The 20,932-nt window shown below is 45.5% G+C and overlaps 1 protein-coding gene across 2 annotated transcripts in view; it reads left to right on the top strand.

Annotated features, from left to right (window-relative positions):
* The window catches only part of LOC126088518 (sentrin-specific protease 1-like), a 195,952-nt gene that overhangs the window by 39,132 nt on the left and 135,888 nt on the right, over window positions 1–20,932 (top strand). The window lies entirely within an intron of this gene.

Raw genomic sequence — 20,932 nt, 5'->3', positions numbered from 1 at the left:
TCCACTGTTCAGTCATTCAGTGTTTATGCTCCTTACACCAAGCGGGGCATCGTTTGGCATTTACCAGCTTATGAGCAGCCGCTCGACAATGAAATCCAAGTTTTCTCATCTTCCCCCTTACTGTCATAGTACGTGCAGTGGATTTTTGTGCGATGGTCTGGATAGATGTCTGCCTATTACACATTACAACCCTCTTCAGCTGTCGGTGGTCTCTGTCAGTCAACAGACAAGGTCACCCTGTACATTTTTGTGCTGTACGTGTCCCTTCATGTTTCCACGTCATTATCACATCAGAAACATTCTGCTCTCTCGCGATGTCTAATGGCTACTGAGGTCACTGATATGGAGTACCTGGCAGTAGGTGGCAGCACAATGCACCTAACATGAAAAAAGTTTGTGTGTGTGTGTGTGTGTGTGTGTGTGTGTGTGTGTGTGTGTGTGTGTGTGTGTTCAGACACTTTTGATCACATAATGCATCATATGGTGCCAGCAAATAAAGAAAGAGAATGTCATAGTAGGACAAAGCAGTTCCTAGAATGAAATTTTCACTCTACAGCGTAGTGTGCGCTGATATGAAACTTACTGGCAGATTAAAACTGTTTGCCAGACCGAGACTTGAACTCGGGACCTTTACCTTTCGCGGGCAAGTGCTCTACCCAAGCACGACTCACGCCCCGTCCTCACAGCTTTAAATCCGCCAGTACCTTGCCAGAGCACTTGCCCGCGAAAGGCAAAGGTCCCGAGTTCGAGTCTCAGTCAGGCACATAGTTTTAATCTGTCAGGAAGTTTTACCAAGCAGTTGCTTGCATCTGTATATAGTGTGTGTGTGTGTGTGTGTGTGTGTGTGTGTGTGTGTGTGTGTTGGGGGGGGGGGTCGTCTCACACACACACACACACACACACACACACACACGTATATGATATACATGATTAACTCACAGATTTTCAGCCATATTTTTGGGGGAGAATCCTGTATCAGCCACTTAGTACATTGGTTAACACAGTTGATAGCTTTATATAAGCCCAATGTTTGTCTCCTAATATTTCCATTGTTCATGCCAGGATATGGAATTTGCAATGGCTAGTGGCATCTCAGTTCTATAAAAGAAAGTTTCAAATTGTCCTGTCTGTTGATCTCGCAGTGTCGGCACTTTATTAGTGCTGTTCATCATCTTTATCCACCTTAGATTAATTATTTTTGAATTAATTATAGTATTATGAAGATGCCAGATTGTTGCTCACCATATGTGGAGATGTTGAGCCACAAACAGGCACAACAAAGAGATTGCTAAACAAGCAAGCTAGGGCCAAAATGCTTTCCTCTGAAGTACGCACAGACTGTAGTGTTTCGAGAATTTCCGCGTAAATTCTAGAACCACTCGGCCTTCTAACGTCTTGAATACACGATATTTTAAATATATGTGTGAGAGTGGCTATCTACTGCGTGTCACCTGTCTGTGTGTTCAGGTCTGAAGTGAATAGTGAGGAGACTGTAGACACGGCGGTCGAACAGCACCGACAAGTACAAGGAAGTTGTAATGAAAGAACACGGCAGCCCCAAGGAATTTCTGTGTTATTCAGTGCTGTTTTATAACTTTGACTATTGTAGTGACGAAAAAAACAGTTGAGTTGAAAAAAAGATTTTTAGTAACTTTTAACACAGATGTGCTAGAGGCAAGACTTGTTCATGATTTCCGTGGTGGTTGAATTAACTATATGGTAAATATATCTTAATTTGTGTCTAATGTGAGATGACATGGGTGACTTACAAGAAGTCTAATGTTTATGTGAGAAATGATAATTTTGTTCTTTATGGAAGTTGAAATATACCGACAGTGAACTAAAAGTATTCTTCAAGTACCTACTTATTTCACGAATAGAGAGATAGAGAGAGAGAGAGAGAGAGAGAGAGTCATATATATTCCTTTAACTAGCACCATTATTTGGAGAAGAAGTTTTTGGAGACTGACGTAGCCGGCTATCCAGAGAAGAAGATCAGCTGTGCACACCAAGTACGGTGAAGATGTATCAGTTTTTGGGCTTGCTTTTTGATGTCCGGTTGACTTGGCTCCCTCATATTCAGCAGCTTAAACCAACGTGCTGGCGCCATATTAACCTTTTTTCGTTGCTTGAGTCACACCAGCTGGGGTGCCCATCGGTCGACCCTTCTCTGACTGTATTACGCATTGATTCAGTCCCATCTCGATTATGGGAGCCTCGCTTATGATTCAGCATCACCCTCAGCATTGCGGTTGCTTGACCCCATCCTTCAGTGCGGGATCCGACTTGCCACTGGAGCTTTCCGCACGGGCCCTGTTAACAGCCTACTTGTGGAGGCTGGTGTCCCTTCGTTGTGGATCCTGCACCAACGACTTCTGGCCGCTTATGCTGCATACATTTGTAGCTTGCCTGGGCATCCCAATTACCGTCTCCTGTCCCCCAACTGGGTCGTCCATCTTCCGGAACGGCGGCCCCGGTCAGGTTGTCAGAGTGCTGTTCGTGTCTGGTCTCTTCTCACTGGGGCTCTCGTCTGGTGATGGCTATCCAAGAGTCCATCCATACTCTTGCACTTGCTGATACTCTCCCTGCTCTTTTAACGGATGACACTGCAATGGCAGGCTTAGTTGTGAGTTTTATTCAAGCAGGCGGCTTTTATCGCTCAATCTGAGGGTTTGTCCCTTTCTGTGTTGCATCTGGCCTTTGGCCTACAGTTTTAGATTTGGGTTTTTAGTGTGTCCCATACTGGTTGGCTTTTCCTTTTTTGTTTCCATGGTTGGCCAACCACTGTACATCTCTACATGCTTTTAATTCCTTGTTTTCTGGTCTTTGCATGTCTTTCCTGTTCTGTGTCATCCCTTGTTACCTCCGTTGCTGGTTTTTATTCCTCATGGGTTTTCTTGTTCATGGAAAAAGGGACCAATGGCCCACCAACCAACCAACCAAGCATACCAAGTAAGTCTATGCGTGTAAAAGAAGTGAGAATGTTGCAATCCAACTTCACACACTCTTGTCAAAAAAAAAAAAAAAAAATTAAAAGACCATCCCTCCCAGGGGGTCCACAACTCTTTCGTGGATACGTGCGTGATGAGCATGGGACCTCGAGCTAGTACAGCTCTTCTTACTTTTCGGGCTTCATAACTTCCCTTTCCACATCCCTGCTTGTCCCCAATGCTCCTCCCTCCCCCCCCCCCCCGCTCCTCCTCCCCCCCCCCCCCCCCCCCCCCCCCCTCTGCACCTTCCCTTCCCCTTTTCCATCCCTTTGGGAGTATGTTTTGTGTCTACGTCCAGAGACAGATGCTTGTGAATGTAAGATGTGGTTTCTCTCCTTTTATCTCTATAATGGGAAGTCTCTGTCCTTATTTTGGGCTTCCCTTTTCCTTGATTTTTCTCTGTACCTTCTTCTCCACTATGGCATATGAGAATTCTTCTCTTCTTTCCTTTTCTTTGTTCCTCCCTTTCTCTTTCTTTCCTCGCTGTCCTTGTCTGAAGGCCAATCCACGCGTAGTTGGTGACGGGGTAATGCTTAATTCCCTGCCCCGGGTAGACAAGTAGGGCACATATGTACCTCCCGGTTAAGGCCAGGCCCAGGGAAGGGTGATTACTCGAACTGGTACCTTCCGAACATGCCGATTGGTCCCTCTGTCCGTTTCTCAGGACATATGACCTCAGGTGTGGACAGTCGCCTAAGGCGGGAGTGCCCTCACAGTGGGCCCCCCACTAGAAGGGAGTGCGCCATCAGAGAGGCCGGTAATCACGGGGGATACTTTCGCAATGGTTTCCTCCTACTTCTACAACTTCTGCCCACAAGAGGAAGCTAGTTGAATCTCAGCCATGGATAATTCTTCCATCAGTGCCAAAGTTCCTAGCTGTTTCTCGGTCTGACGAAGGTCAAGACTTCTCCACAGTTAACCCTTTCATTATTCAGAAAGGTGTCGATGGAATTGCAAGTCCTGTAAAGTCTTGTTCCTGGTTGCGAAATGGCAACTTGTTGTTAGAAACAGACATTGCCCTCCAGGCACATAAATTACTTTGAACTACACTGCCACACACCTTCCTTTCCTCGTCTGCGTGGAAGCGAACCCTACTTTAAATTCATCGCACGGGGTGGTTTATCAAGATTATTTGCCGCATTATCCAATGAGGACATTCAAAATTACCTGTCTGATCAGGGCATAATGGCTATACATAGTGTCATGAAAAGGGTTCAAAAGGAAGTGGTACTGACCCGCACTTTCTTCTTGGTGTTTGATAGAGTTCAACTTCCATAGAACATTAAAGTGGAATATGAGATAATTTCAGTTCACCCTTACATCCCCAACCCTACGTGTTGCTATTGGTGTCAGCAGTTTAATCATACTAGCCAGTCCTGTTCCAGTATGGCCAAAAGTGTTCCCCTGTGGCAGGGATGTCCATGAGGGTGGTGGTCCACATCTGTCCCCTCGTTGCATCAACTGTATGGGCAATCACACTGCTTCCTCTAGAGATTGCCCTATTTTTAAAGATGAATGAATTATTCAGGAAATCCGAGTGGAGGAAAAGGTGTAAATTATTCGCCAGTACAAAGCCCACTTTGCTCTCAATAGGTAGATATGACACTGTCCTTGCCTCTCCTCAATCTACTAAGGAGGTAGCCACACAGACTTGGGATCTCACCTTTAGTGCCATGGTCGTCAGATCGGCCAGCCCAAAGATTGCCTGTTCAACCTCCCCACTGTCGCCGGCTCACGTTAAGGCTCAACCTTCATTGGCTCCTGCTAAATCATCGGCCTCAAAATTGGACGCCCGGACTTCCAAAAAAGAGCCTACTCATGAAGACTTTTTATGTACCCAGACCTCACAACCATTGACTCCTCCCACATCTCAACACCCTGCTTCCAATAACGCTCATAAGAAACAAAGTTTCTCTCCTTCTTCACCACAGTGTGTCTCTTCTACAGCGTCACCCAGCGGTAGCCGCCCTCAGCCATCTTCCGTGTCGCCGAGATGCACCGCTGGCGGCCAAACAACCAGGAGCTGCCCCCGAACAACCTATGGATCAGGATCTTCTGCCTCTGGCTGAATGCCGTTTCACGCCATCGGCCGCCCCCGAACAACCTATGGATCAGGATCTTCTGCCTCTGGCTGAATGCCGTTTCACGCCATCGGCCGCCGGCTCTCAGCGGTTGTTGAGTTGACAGCAACCGTGGTGAGATTTTTCCCTTTTCTGTCCACCCTATGCCAGTTAGCCATTGGAATATCTCCAGAATTCGCTCTAATCGGGATGAATTGTCAATCCTCTTACGATCCCACTCCCCGGATGTCTTCTGTCTTCAGAAAACAAAGTTATGTCCCCATGATCGCTTTGTCTTCCCTCATTTCCTCTCAGTCCGGTTTGATCTCCTCTCTGCTGATGGGATTCCGACCCATGGGGCACTTATGATTTTTCTCCATGATATCACCCATTCCCCTTACACAGTTCCTTCCAAGCTATCACTGCACGTCTTTTCTTTTCTGGATACACCTTCTCTCTTTGTACCATATACATTCCATCGTCCACACTAATGGCAAGGGCCGATCTCCTCCATCTCCTAGGTCAGCTCCCATCCCCCTATTTGCTGGTTGGGTACTTAAATGCCCATCACCTGCTTTGGTGATCACCACTTCCTTGTCTGGTAGGCTCACTATTTATTAACCTCTTCCACCAAGTGGATCTTGTTTGCTTCAACACTGGGGAACCTACATTTTTGTGTGCTTCCATGTAAACCTACTCTCATTTGGACCTTTAGATTGGTACAGTTCGGCTAGCTCGGCACTGTGAATGATTCGCTCTTGCTGATACACACTCGAGTGACGACTTCCCATGTGTCCTTCGATTACAGCTACAACTGCCATCCGTGCACCTAAGATTCTGGAAGTTTTCCCAAGCCAATTGGACACTTTACTCCTCCCCAGCAACATTTGATGACCGTCAGTTTCGTAGCATCAACGACCAGGTCACTCATGTTACGGACGCTATTCTTACTGCTGCGCAACTTTTAATACCTTGTACCTCCCCTTTGCCCCGTCGCCCCCCAGTTCCTTGGTGGAATGAGGTGTGCGGTGATGCAATATGTGACCAGAGACCTAGTAGACCAAGGTGCAATTTCCGACTAGTAGAGTCAACACTTTGCGAGATTACAAGCTCTTCAAATTACCCGCCAGCCTTTCTCCTAAATAAATGAGCAGCAGAAGTGCCACCTCTTGCTTTTTCCTCTCAAAATCACGAAAGCTGTAATACAATTTTTTCTGTCCTGGAACTCCAACACACTCTCTCTTCCTCTTGCTCTTCTGCCCAAAGACAGATGCCATCCACATCCAAATGTTGCTGCATTTATCATACCGTAGTCTGTGTTACCTCCTTCGCCTTTATAATCGAATTTGGACCGACAGTACCTTTCCCAGAAGATGGTGGGAAGCTATTGTCAATCCTATTCAAACCTGGAAAGGACAAATATCTCCCCTCATGGTATCACTCAATCTCTCTCACATGTAGTGTATGTGAGGTTTTGGAGCATATGGTAAATTGCTGTTTAGGCTGGTGGCTGGAATCTCGAAATCTTTTCGCCCAATGCAGTTTCCAAAAGCATCATTCTGCAGTTGACCATCTTGTTGCTGTCTTCACTTTTATCACGAACAATTTTCTCAGGAAACGCCAAACTGTAGCAATATTTTTTGATCTGGAGAGGGCATACAGTACCTGTTGGAGGACAGGCATCCTCTGCACACTGTTCTCTTGGGGAATTTTGAGTTTCGGCTACCCCTTTTCATCCGTGAATTTATGACATTTAGGGTGGAGGTGAACACTGCTCTATCCCGTACATTCTCTCAAGAAAACGTCGTGCCCCAGGGCTCCATGCGAACTGTTCTACTGTTGGAGTTTTATCCGCCTTCCCTACATCTAGGCCCTGTTGACCTAACGTTCGCAGATGTCGCCAAATTCTTGGGACTTAAGTTTGACAGAAAACTGTGCTGGTCTTTGCACATTTCATGTCTTTCAGCTCGCTGTCTGCAATCCCTCAACAGCCTCTGTGATCTGAGTGGTACCTCCTGGGGAACAGACAGAGTGGTCTTCCTCCACCTATATTGTGCCTTAGTGCAGTCAAATTTGGAGTATGGAAGCATTGTTTACTCCTCTGCATGGCCATCTATTCGGTGGGTAGACACTGTCCACCACTGTGGATTGTGTTTAGCATCTGGAATATTTATACCAGCTCCGTGGAGTGCCTTTACGCTGAGACTGCTGAACCTCTGCTGTCCAATAAGTGAGCTGTCCTTCTGAGGCGTTGCGCTAGTCGTATGTTTCCATGCCTGTTCATCCGACCACCCTCCCCTTTTTTTTTTTTTTGACACCTCCTTGGATTTAGGGAATGCCTGCCAGCCTTACTCTCCACTACCACCGGGAGTCTGTTTCTGTCAACTACTACATTCCCTTTCCTTCCAATTTCCTAAAACTTTCTTGACAAATGAGGGTGTGGTGCCACCTTGGCTTCGCCCCTGGACCTGCCTTCTCCGTCGCCTTTGTCAGCTTCCCAAGGACCAAGGATAGTAACCCCCTCCCCCTATAGTTAGTCATCGGGCAGTTGCTGCTCTATGCGCACAGATGGAGGATGCCACATTTATTTAACTGATGGCTCAAAGACCACCTTTGGTGTTGGGAGTGCCTATATTGTTGGCGACACCCATATTAGTTTCAGAATCCTGACCAGTGTTTGGTTTTTACTGCGGAGCTTTACACTGTTCTCCAGGCTGTCCAATACATCCGTCGCCATAAGCGGATACAGTATATTATATGCTCGGTTTTGCTCAGCTCTCTTCTCAACCTCCGAGCTCTTTATCTCGTCCACCCTCTGGTCCACCGGATTCAGGACTGCCTCCACATGCTTCACATGGAGAGACATCTATGTGGCATTCCTCTGGATTCCAGGGCATGTTGGTATCTGCGGAAATGAGGCAGCTGATATAGCGGCAAAGGCTGCAGTCTCTCTTCTGTGGCCCGCTGTTCTCATGGTTCCCTTTGCCAATTTACAGAGTTCCGTGATAATCAATTACGGGACATTAAACCTCTTCCCTGTGCTCAGACCTCTTCCTCCTGGCCCCGTCATCTGGAGGAGGTAATTTCAACTAGAATCTGGATTGGGCACTGTCTTTTTAGCCATTGACACTGTTACTTCAGTGCCCCTATTTTAATCCACTACGTGCCAATTTACAGCTGTCGCCTGATATATCTTCCCTTTTAGCAAATGACATGCGCTCAGCTGATTGTGTCCTTGAGTTTATCAGTGTTAGTGAGACGACATCGGTCATTTGACACTCTTTTCAGGGAAAACAATCCCCCTTCAATAGCAATTTTCTAAAATTTCCTTCTGTTTTTAGTTTTCCCCCTTCTTGAGTTTTGCTCCCATTGCTGCCGATTTAAATTTTTGTTTTTCTCCTTCACTAAGCCATGGGTTGGGCACTTATGACTGTAGCAGTTTTGTGTCCTGAAATCATAATTAAAAAGAAAGACACAAAGAGAGAGAGAGAGAGAGAGAGAGAGAGAGAGAGAGAGAGAGAGAGAGAGAGAGAGAGAGCACCGTCTCTGGCTGCCGAGGGCAGTCTGTGAAATTTTGTGTGTATGTGGGGTGGCTACTTCAGAAAAAGAACTTTTGGCCATAAGCTTGCTTGTTTAGCAGTCTCTTCAGTTGTGCCTGTCTGCGACTCATTATCTCTGCTATATGGTGAATAGCAATCTATCCTTTTGATAATATTGTCTTTATTCCAGCCTGGATTTTCCATCGTTTTATTTTTGAAGTAAATAGATCAAGTGCATTTGTAAAATAATATATCTGGGCGTATTAATAATATTGATGCAGATGTATGATCAATATTCTTCTGTGATAAAGGTTTAAAATGGATCAAAGAATAACACACAATAAAAATACTGTTCGAAAACACTACAAATCCACTACAAAAAGCTCTCATTAAAATAATTTTTAAGAAAATAATTTGTCAGTATTTCAGCAGCGAAAAGAACAAAAATAAAATCAATGGATCTCTGGAGCACTTAGAAAAGGTCGCTATAGTGGAACAAGTGATGAAAAAAAAGTTAAATATTGAGAACAAAAATAAAAGCAAAGATTAAAAGTAACTGCCAAGGAATCTTCATTTAGGTACAGAAGGTGACACTGTGTAGCTCATCTTTGTCATTTCATACAATACAGTATAGATGACCCACTTTCTAAATGAGTATAAAATAGGGAACACATACTGGAGATAATAGCATATGTAAACGAGTAAGTGTTTGTTTTGTTATTGGTGTGCTCTACAGTCTGGAAACAGGTCTGATGCAGCTCTCCATTCTAGAGTATCCTGTGCAAGCATTTACATCTCTGCACAACTACTGCAACATACATCCATTTGAATGTGTATAATAGTTTCAAGCCTAGGTCTCCTTCTGCAATTTTATCTCCCCCCTTCCCCCCACTTCCATTACCAAATTAACAATTCCATATGTGTCCTATCAACTGATCCATTCTTTCAGTCAAATTGTGTCATAAATTTCGTTTTTCGTCCTTTTCAGTATCACCTCAGTTACATGCACGCATCTAATTTTCAAAATTATTCTGTAGCACTACACTGAAAAACTTCTATTTTCTTCTTGTCTATGTTTATTCTTGTCCATAATTCACTCATATACAAGGCCACACTTTATAGAAATACTTTCAGAAAAGACTTAATGACACTTAAATTTCTAGTCAGTCTTAACAAATTCCTCTTTCAGGAATACTTCCCTTGCTATTGCCATTCCGTGTTTTATATCCTTTCTGACTTAGCTATCATAAGTTATTTTGCTGCCAATGATCTTCAAGTCTGACGGAATTTCACCTGTCTGAAGTATCATGCATTAAGAGGTGGTATAGTTTTGTCATAGTTGGCTCTGCTCTTCCTATAATACTGTCTTCCCTTATATAGACCATCTGTACCCCTTCTATCTTCTTTGCTTAGTATGGGCTTGCCATCGGTGCCATTAATATTCATGCATGTGCTTCTCTTTTCTCAGAAAGTCTCATTAGTTTTCATATATGCTGCATCTGTCTTTCCTCTAGTCATGCATGCTTATACAGCCATTTATACTTTGCTGGTTTGCGCTTCCTTTCTGTCTCATTTTTAAGCCCTTGTATTATGCATTTCTACATTTTCTCCATTCTTCAGTTGAATTCAGTATCTCATACACCATTCAAAAATTTGTTCTGGACATTGTCATTTTACCTATTTGATCATTTGCTTCTCTGCTGCCTTTGTAATTTGGTCTCTAAAAGTTCCCTATATGCTGTCTGTTGTGTTCCTTACCCCTGTTCTTGTCAAACATTATCAGTGCCCTCTTTGAAACTGTTGTGACTGGACAGAACTACTTATGTCTAGCCATGGCTGTAGGTGCTTTGATTACTTGGTGGTGTAGTATAGAAGAACTGTAAGTCATGAAATATTAGTCCACTTTATTACATTAGTGAATAAAAGATTTACTTAACTGTGACACACTTGTTTGCGACAGTAGTAGTGGATAATTTACAACTGTCATTGACTAGCAAAGCATCACTCAGTGCACTAGTTGACAAACTATTCTTTTGAGGTGTGATGTTTAACCTTCGCAAAAGTACAGTTTCGTCAGAGGCTTTAACATTTTGTTGGTCCTACACTGTGATGCTGACTGCTTTAGCTGATGTCACAAACTGGGGTGAACTTTTGCATACTTGGCACTATATAGACCTCAGCATGATGGTGCTGCTGTACTGAGAGGGAAGTAGTGTGATGACCTTCTGGGGCTGGTATGTTCGTGGACGTAGGTTTGGGTAGCTGGACAGGAGCTGGTGCAAGTGATGGGACATCCATATCCTTATGCACCATAGTTGACGGAGCTGGCAGCAGCTGGTGGAGAGATGGCTGTGACTGCAGTGTGGGCTCCAATGAAATGCTGGGTCTGTGGGCAAACATTCTGTGGCATAGTCACTGACAAACTCGTATACACAGTGCATTTGGTTTTGGTGGCACCATAGTAGCCTAGGAGAACTGTGGATGACATATGGCAAACGTCCGATTGCTTTGGTGATGAGCCCATTTTCCCCAATGCTGTTGCTTGCCAAAGACTTCGTGAAGGACTTCATTCTGTGATTGAAACTTTATCCGACCTAGCAGAATGAATTGTTTATATGGCAGCCATAGGAGATGCAACATGCCTGTGACCATGTAACAATTCTGCCAGCGACTTCCTGTCACATGGCAAGGAGTGGTAGGAGGACTGAAAAACTTTCAATGCCTGATTGCTTTGTGTGTGCAGTGGTCGCATGGCATATCCCATTGGTGGCACAAAACTGTTGGAAATCGGTTAACGTGAATTGTCGTTGCTTGCCAGAGACAGCGACCTTTGGAAGACCTTCAAGAGAAAAGATAAGACAACACCAGTACCATACTTGCAGTAGTGGTGGGTGTCATGGGGACAGTAGGACACTTACTGTAAGCATCGATCACTAACAACCATCTTGGGTTCTAGAATGGAACAGCAAAGCCAATATGAATGTGCTGCCATGGTCCGGATGGACATGGCCACTCAAAAATGTTGTGGCGGAGCTTACTTATTTTCTGCACATACTTAGCAATGATCAGTAATTTGCTCAATCTGAGCATCCATGCACTGCCACGTACAATGGCGCTAGGCGAGTTGTTTTGTATGAAGTATGCCCCAATGACCACAGTGCAATAAATATCGAACTTCCCACTGTAGGAACTGAAGAGTCACAACACACACATCATCATTCTCTGTATGCAACTACACCCAGTAGCAGAAAACCTGATTGCAAGGGAAGTGCATGACAAAGCAAAAAACAGTGTCATGCCACTGGGTGGGGAAATTGTTGAAACCGCGTAGTCACTCATGGTGCATGTATTGCAAAATAATCTGAAGAGTTTTGTCAGCAGCAGTTGCTGCAGCAACGTGCTGAAAGGCAAGATGATAATTTTGAAAACATTCATTATCACGCGAATCCATTAGAAAACCTGATTAGTCACATGAATCAAATACTATGTTGCTACTGACCGGTAACAGAGACAACATATCGACATTTGAATGTTGAGTAATGGGCCCACACAACAACTCGGCAGTATCAGAGCCCAATGTTGCAGTTTTGGTGCTGTTTGAGTTGGGACAGATGTGACAGGATTTAACAAGTCCATTGAAGGTTGATATTCTGTCAGCAAATTGAACATCCGACCATACAAATATTGGCGGAATTTCCTAACACCATAGATAATGGCGAGCATTTCGTTTTCAAGCTGACTGTAGTTACACTGTGCTTTAAGAGTTCTTGAGGCAATAGCAGTCTTATGGGAGAACACAGCCCCATTCTCATAAGAAGAGGCATTCACAACTAGCACGACAGGTTTTTCTGGGACAAAGTGAATCAAACGTCTGAGACTTAACAATGCGTCTTCCAGTTGTTGAAATGCATTCTGGCATTTCTTGACGGCACAAAAGGATCATTTTCCCAGTACAGCTGCTTAAGCAAAGCAGCAATTTACACAGAATTAGGAACAAATTTTATGTAATGGTGAACTTCCACATAACAGATTGGAGTTCCTTAACGTTACAAGGTGCCATCACCGCCAAGTGTGATGTAGTTACGTGTATACTCTTTGCACATGTTACATGATCTAAATGGTTCAGTTGTCCTGGAAAAAGGAGCACTTTTCCTTGTTGCACTTTTGGAACCTTCACTATTAACTATTCCGGGAAGTGTTGAAAAATTACAGGAGCTGAAGCACTCCCAAACGGTAGTCTCTGAGACTGGAAAAAACCTAAGTGTGTGTTTATCACAAAGTGTTGCTTGGACCATTCTTCCCGCAGTAACTTTACATACACCTCTTGCAAATATATCTGTGAAAAGTAACTTACCTACTCCGTGGCACTATGGTTCTCTGAGGACCTCAGTCGCCTCAATCACAGATTTCCAATTGCATCAGTTTTCAGCATACCTGCACCACCTCTTCACTGCCAGTGCACTCAGGTCAGCTTCCACATCTTCCAGCCGTCTCACATGTGGTCGTCCTCTCCTTCTTCTACCACCAGGATGTCCCATCATCATCATTTCTTCGGGAGCCTTTCTTCTGTCATCCGCTGTATATGTTCTAACCATCTTAGCCTTCCCATTTTGATTGAGGTTACCAAATCAGGTTCTTTGTACAGAGCCCTCATTTCATCATTAGTCCTGATTCTCCATATCTCGCCTTCTTTTACAGGACCAAAAATCTTCCTCGGCATTTTCCTTTCCCATATATTTAGCTTCTTCTCCAAAGCCTCCGTCAGTGCCCGTGCCTCACTGCCATACACAAGAACTGGTTTGGTCACTGTTTTGTGAAATGTCAGCTTTAGTTTCCTATAAGGTTCTTACTTTTGAGCATGGTATATAGTGCTCTATATGATCTGTCGGCAGCCTTAATGTGGTTTGTTACATCTGCCTCCACTTTGTTTTCTGATGTTATTGCTGAGCCAAGATAAATAAAGCTATTTACTCTTTCAAGGTTGTACCCTTCTAACTGTAGATCATCTGTGTTTCTTCTAACTCTCTCTGTTACCATATACTTAGGTTTTGTCTCACTGACTTCTAAACCAAGGTTCTTGGCAGTGGTTTCAAACTCTTTGAAGGCTGATGTGAGTGCCTCCGTACTTCTAGCACTTATTATTACATCATCTGCATAAGCTAAAATTTGCAGAAGACTATTATAAATACTGCCTCCTGGGTTTGTTGTTATTGATTTTACTGCATTCTGTAATACCAGGTTAAATATAAAGAGCGTGGGTGAGCTCTACAGTGACATAAGTGGCACCCTTCCGTAGAGCACCTAATAGCCTTTAAATGGCTTCGTGCCTGTGTTTGCCAACTTATCAAAAGGCGGAAACAGGAGTGTTGGGAGAGGTATGTCTTGACCACTGGGTGCCATACAACACCTTCCAAGTCTGGATGAAGATCAGATGTGTTTTTGGTTACCGGACCCCAACAAGTGCCATCCTCAAGGTGCAGTCATGGGCTCTAGCCCATGGTTTCCAGTTTTCGGCCTCAAAGTCCTGCGTTATGCACTTCTGTCGGCATCCTACCATTCATCCGGAACCAGAACTTTACCTTAATGATGTCCACTCACTGCAGTGGAAACGTATCGATTCTTATGACTGGTTTTCGATGCCTGATTGACTTGGCTTCCTCACCTTCATCAGCTTAAGTGGAAATACTGGCAGCACCTCAATGCTCTCTGCTGCCTGAGCAACACAACTGGGGTACAGATCGCTCTACACTGCTACAGCTCTACAGAGCCCTGGTTCAATTCCACCTTGACTATGGGAGTGGGGTTTGTGGTTCGGCAGTACCCTCAGTGTAGTGTTTACTCGACCCGGTGCATCACTGCGGTGTTTGACTAGCAACGGGAGCTTTTAGGACGAATCCGGTGACCAGTGTCCTGGTGGAGGCTGGGGTGCCTCCATTGAATGTTGGGTGTGCACAACTGCTCGCCAGCTACGTTGCACACATTTGTAGTTCTGGACATCCGCATTACTGTCTTCTTTTACCACCTACGGCAGTTCATCTCCCGCATCAGCGGCCAAGGACAGGGTTTACAATTGCAGTTTACGTCAGATCCCTGCTTTACGAACTGGAGTCCTTGCCTTTACCACCTATACTTGAGGTCCATGCATGTAAACCTCCATGGTGTATACCTAGGCCACAGCTTCACCTGGACCTATCACATGACCCCAAGGACTCAGTTAACCCCTGGCTCTTTGCTGCCACTTCCTGTTGATTCTTGTCATGTAATAAGGCCATGAAGTGGTTTATGCTGACGGCTTGATGGCTGGTTACGTGAGCTTTATGTATGTCCTTGGAGGACATATTGAGCAATATTCCTTGCCTGATGGCTGCAGTGTTCTCACTACAGAGCTGGTGGCTACACTTCTTGCTCTCGAGCACATCTGTTCATGCCCTAGAGAGTTGTTTCTTGTGTGTGTTGACTCCTTGAGTAGTGTACCAGCTATCGACCAGTGCTACCGTCGTCATCCTTTGGCAGCGACCGTCCAGGAGTCCATCTATGTCTTGGAATGGTTCAGTCGCTCAGTGGTGTTTGTCTGGACCCCAGGTCATGTCGGAATCCCAGGCAACAAACTTTCCATTAGGCCAGCTAAACAGGCTACATGGAAACTGCTCATGGAGATCGGCTTCTCTGAACCTGACCTGCATTCTGTCTTACGCTGCAGTGTTTTTCGCCTTTGGGAGACAGAATTGCATAACAGTACGCACAACAAGGAGACTATTAATGTGTGGAAGTCTTCCATGCGGACCTCTTGCAGGGAATCAGTTGTCCTATGCTGGCTCCGCATTGGCCATATGTGGCTAACGCATGGTTACCTCCTCTGTCGCAAGAACCCACCTCAATGTCGCTGTGGTTCACAAATGACGGTCATCCATATCGTGCTGGACTGCCCACTTTTAGCCACTGTGCAGCGGACTTTTAACTTTCCCAGCACCCTACCTTCAGTGTTGGGCGACAGTGCCTCAGCTGCAGCTTTAGTTTTACATTTTATTCGTGAGGGTAGGTTTTATCATTTGATCTAAGTTTTAGCGCATGTTCTTTGTCCCAATGTGTTGTATATATTGTTTGTTTTATTCTCCCCCTTGTGGCATTGTTTTATTCGGAACAAGGGACTGATGACCAAGCAGTTTGGTCCCTTTCCCCCCTCTTTTAAAGTAACCAGTCAACCAGGTTGAATAGTACTGGGGATAATGGGTCTCCCTGTCTTAGGCCTTCTTCTGTTGGGAACGATCTCGACAGACATCCCTTAACTTTAACCTGGATTTTGCTATTTTCCAGGGTCAGCTTAGTTAATTTTATTGACTTCTTAGGAAATTTGAATGTATGCATTGTTTCCCACAATGCTGATCTTTTAACTCTGTTATAGGCCTGTTTAAAGTCTGTAAAGAGATTTTCTAATCGTGCATTATATTCATAAGTCTTCTCCAGCATCATACTTACTGTAAAGATATGGTCAACTTTAGACCTTCCAGATCTAAAACCTGCTTGGTACTCTCCTAGAATCTTTTCTGATCTTCTACTTACTCTCCTTGTTATAGCTGTAGAAAGGATTTTGTAGATGATACTAAGAAGAGATATTCCTTGATAGATCTTACACTGCATGCATGATCCTTTCTTATGTATAGGGCAGATGGTTGCTAACGTCCAATCATCTGGCATTTCCTCTGTTTCCCAGGCCATGGTAATTATTTTATGTATCTTCTGTATTAATATTTCACCTCCTTGTTTTATCATTTCCGCTGTTATCAGGTCGTATCCAGGAGTTTTGTTATTCCCAAGTTGCTTTATAATTTTTCCTAACTCTTCTATCGATGGTGGTTCTGTGTCCACTGCATCGTATCTCCCTCCACCTCTTGTTCTTTTTCAGTTCCTTTTCTAGCCCCTCCATTTCTCTCTTCACTTACAATGTGTCTGTTGGACAGTAACGCTTCAAAATGTTGGGCCCAAGTTTCTATTATTCTTTCCTTTCCAACTATCAAACTACCTGTCTTGTTTTTCCGCATGTCCTTCCTTGGCTGATATCCTTTCTTTATTTGCCCCACCCCATACAAGAATTTCCTCCCCTGCTTATTTTCAAAGTTCTTCTGTATTTCATCCCTCCTTGCCCTTTCCTCTGCTCTCTTTTTAATCTGCATAAATTCTTAGCTACCCTTCTCTTCTATTTAAACATAGCCACATTATTTCATGTAGGTCTCTGTAACATTCTTTGTCGAGCGTGATTTCTGTCATCTAGCACCTTTGACATCTCATCGAACTATCTGTTTATTTTCTGTTTTCTCTTTTCTCCAAGTACTTCTTGAGCTGTCGTATTTAAAACTATGCTATCTTAGTTTCCTCCTATAGTACGTTGATATCTTTTCCCGTCCATCACGCTGATCTTTCGCAATTTTTCTTGTACTTTATTCCTATACTCCTCCTTTTTCTTCTTATCTTTGAGCATATCCACATTGTAGTCCTTACTTCTCTCCACTCCAGCTCTTCTAGCTTTAACTGCAATCCTTTCTAAGGTTTTGATTCTTAGCAAAAGATGGTCAGAGTCAATATCTGCTCCTCGGCGGCTAATCACATCCAAAATATCTGAGGCTTGCTGTACATCTGTCAGTACATGAGCTATTTGATTTCTTGTCAACCCATCAGGTCGTACTTTGAATCACTAATCCTTTGCTAAAAGCAAATTCAATCAGTTTCTAACTATTGTTATTAGATTCCAGACGTTTACTATGAAGACCTGCCACTGGTTGGTTCTCTTTCTGTTTTTCTACTGTAGCATTACAATCCCCCAGGATAATTTTGACATCATACTTCGGCAGCTTATCATACACTTGCTCCAATTTGTAGCCCCCCCCCCCCCCCCCCCAGCGGCTCCAGGGGTTAGAATAGGCCCGAGGTATTCCTGCCTGTCGTAAGAGGCAACTAAAAGAAGTTTCACACATTTTGGCCTTTATGTGATGGTCCCCTGTAGGGTTTGACCTCCATTCTTCAAAATTTTCCCGAAGTGTGAGCCAATTGGGGAAGGGCACCTTAACGAGGTGCATCGTGTCCATCGTGCATTGAGATCTTTATCCCACTTTCTCGTCGTCGCATTGCAGTCCTGCCCATTTTCCATCTCTTGGGCAAGGACACCTTCCTGGGCGCATTTTCCACCATCCACCATGCACTATGCAGTGTCAATTTCTGTGCCGACGATGACCATGGACTTCTTTGTACCTGATACCCAGCACGGTAGCCAGTCTGTTGTGGTGGGGCTGCCATGTAACCTGTTGGTTGTAGGCCCCTGACCACACAGGGATCAATCTGCTGATGCCTGCGCCGTTAACTCCCCACGTATGCCAAGGTGTAGATGCCCATTCCCCTGGGGGCATCAGGACTCCCGGCAATGGCCATCCTGCCAGGTGGCCTTTGCTGCGGTCTTTGCTGCGGCTGGGTGGCGCCCGTGGGGAGGGCCCCTGGTCGGAGTGGGTGGCATCAGGGCAGATGACACCCGATCAAGCGTAGTCCATCATCTCTTGCTGGTGGTGAAACACCAGCAGTCTCTAAGCAATCACGAGCTCAATTCAATGCACAGAAGTACAACCCCAAATCAATCCCCTCCCTGCCCACACCATGGGAGGAACGTTAGGGTAAGGATGGCAGCGGATCTTATTTGTCCCGGTACCTGTATGTTCGAGAGCTGATGGGGAATCTTTCATGATGATGAAGCCTCATTTTTTTGTTGAGCATTTAGAGGACAAGTTCAGGGAGGTGGAGGGTTTGTCCAAAATGAGATCTGGGTCAGTCTTGATCAAAACAGCATCCTCTGTCCAGTCACGGGAGTTACTCGTTTGTGACAAGCTGGGGGATGTTTCTGTAACCTTCACGCCCCATAAGAGCTTAAGTATGGTCCAGGGTATCATATTTCACAGAGACCCCCTTTTGCAGTCCGACGATGAGCTGCGCGCCAATTTAGAGCGGCGAGGTGTACACTTCGTCCGGTGTCCACCGGGGTCCGAAGGATAATCAGATTGCCACTGGTGCCTTCATCTTGGCCTTTGAGGGTGATACATTGCCCGAGAAGGTCAAGGTGATGGTCTACCACTGTGATGTAAAGCCCTATATCCCTCCTCCAATGCGGTGCTTTAAATGCTGGAAGTTCGGCCATATGTCTTCCTGCTGTACTTCCAGCGTCACGTGTTGAGATTGCAGACACCCAACACATCCCAATACTCCATGTGCTCTGCCTCCCATCTGTGTCAGATGCGGAGAGCACCATTCGCCTTGCTCGCCTGACTGCAGGATTCTCCAGAAAGAAGGAAAATCATGGAGTACAAGACCCTGGACCGACTGACCTACACTGAGGCTAAGAGAAAATATGAACGCTTGCATCCTGTGCATGTGACATCATCTTATGCAGCCGCTACAACAGTTGTGTCACCATCAGCTCCGCCAACCCAGGTCACCTCTCAGAGCCGGAAGACTACACCTGCTCCCTTGATGGTGGGGGGCATTTCCCTCCCTGTTGCTCCTGCACAAACTACTTCAGGAGCAACACCCCCCCCCCCCCCCCCCAAACCATCGGGGACATCCGTCCCCACTTCTAAGCCGGAGAAGTGTAAGTCTTCTTCGGCTTCTCTCGCTAGGAAGGGGTCCCTTGGGTCACTCCCTTCCCAAGTTTCTTCTAGTGGGAAAGACGACACCAGCTAGTGGCTGAAGACCCCAAAAGCAGCTGGTCATTGGGCTTCATGCTCATCCTCAGTCCCAGAGACTGAGCCAGTGAAGTCCTTCCAGCCAGGGAAACCCAAAGAGCAGCAATAGAAATCCAAAAAGAAAACCACTAAGACCAAGGTAATTGAATTATCATCCACACCACCGCTACCTACAAGCTCTGCAGCTGAGGATGGGTTGGAGATTTTGGCGTCCGCTGAGGACTTGGATCTTGCCAGACACTCATACACAATGGATATAGACTGCTCAGGCAATAAATTGGTGGCAGCAGGTGACTGAGGCGTAAACTGCCTCATTGAATGTTCCATGCCTTCCCAGTCTCACAATATCATCCTCCAATGGAATTGCAGCAGTTTTTTCCACCACCTGGCTGAGCTACAGCAGCTGTTAAGGTTTACACCTGCTATCTGCATTGCCCTCCAGGAAACCTGGTTCCCAGCAATGTGGACCCCTGCCCTCCAGGGCTATGAGGGATATTACAGGAACCGTAGTGACTATGATTGAGTGTCAGGTGGAGTGTGCGTTTACGTCCTAAACTCGGTCTGTAGTGAATGTATGCCCCTTCAAACCGCTCTTGAAGCTGTGGCTGTCAGATTAAGGACGACACAGGAAATAACTGTCTGCAACGTATATCTTCCTCCTGATGGTGCAGTACCCCTGAATGTATTAGCTGCACTGATTGATCAACTCCCTAAACCTTTCCTACCTCTGGGCGATTTTAATGCCCGTAACCCCTTGTGAGGTGGCACCACGCTTACTGGTCGAGGCAGAGATGTCGAAACTTCACTGTCACCATTCGACCTCTGCCTCTTAAATACTGGGGCCGCCACACATTTCAGTGTGGCTCATGGTAGTTACTCGGCCATTGATTTATCAATTTGCAGCCCATCTTCCTGTCACAGCCCCAGTGTCAGGCACACGGATGCCTGCCTAGATGGATTTTGAAAAAGACGGACTGAGGAACTTTCACCTCTGCTGTCACCTCTGAATCTCCCCCACACGGTAACATTGATGTGATGGTTGAGCAGGTGACTAGCAAAATTGTTTCTGTGGCAGAAAACGCAATCCCTTGCTCTTTACAGTGCCCGAGGCGTAAGGCAGGCCCTTGGTGGTTGCCTGAAGTCGCTGAAGCGATTGAGGACCATCGGCGAGGTCTACAGTGGCATAGGTGGCACCCTTCCCTGAAGCACCTCATAGTCTTTAAACAGCTCCATGCCTGTGTTCACTACCTTATCAATGAGTAGTGTTGGGAGAGATACCCTCCACCATTGGGTGCCCCACGTCACCTTCCCAAGTCTGGGCAAAGATCAAACGTCTTTTCGGGACCAGTTCCCAACAGCTATCCCTGGTGTTACGATAAATGGCGAGTTATGTACCGACGCAAATGCGATTGCTGAGCACTTGGCTCGAGCCTGTGCGTCAGAGAATTACCCCCTAGCCTTTCACACACTCAAACGACGGCTGGATGGGAACGTCCTCTCATTCACTAGATGCCGCAGTGAATCCTATAACGCCCAATTTACAGAGTGGGAGCTCCTCAGTGCCCTTACACCTTGCCGCGACACAGCTCCTGGGCCCAATCGCATCCACAGTCAGCTGATTAAAC

This window comes from Schistocerca cancellata, chromosome 6, assembly GCF_023864275.1.
Source record: "Schistocerca cancellata isolate TAMUIC-IGC-003103 chromosome 6, iqSchCanc2.1, whole genome shotgun sequence".
NCBI lineage: Eukaryota > Metazoa > Arthropoda > Insecta > Orthoptera > Acrididae > Schistocerca > Schistocerca cancellata.
The sequence above is the reverse complement of the archived record's forward strand: the minus strand, read 5'-3'. Positions and strand labels throughout refer to the sequence as shown.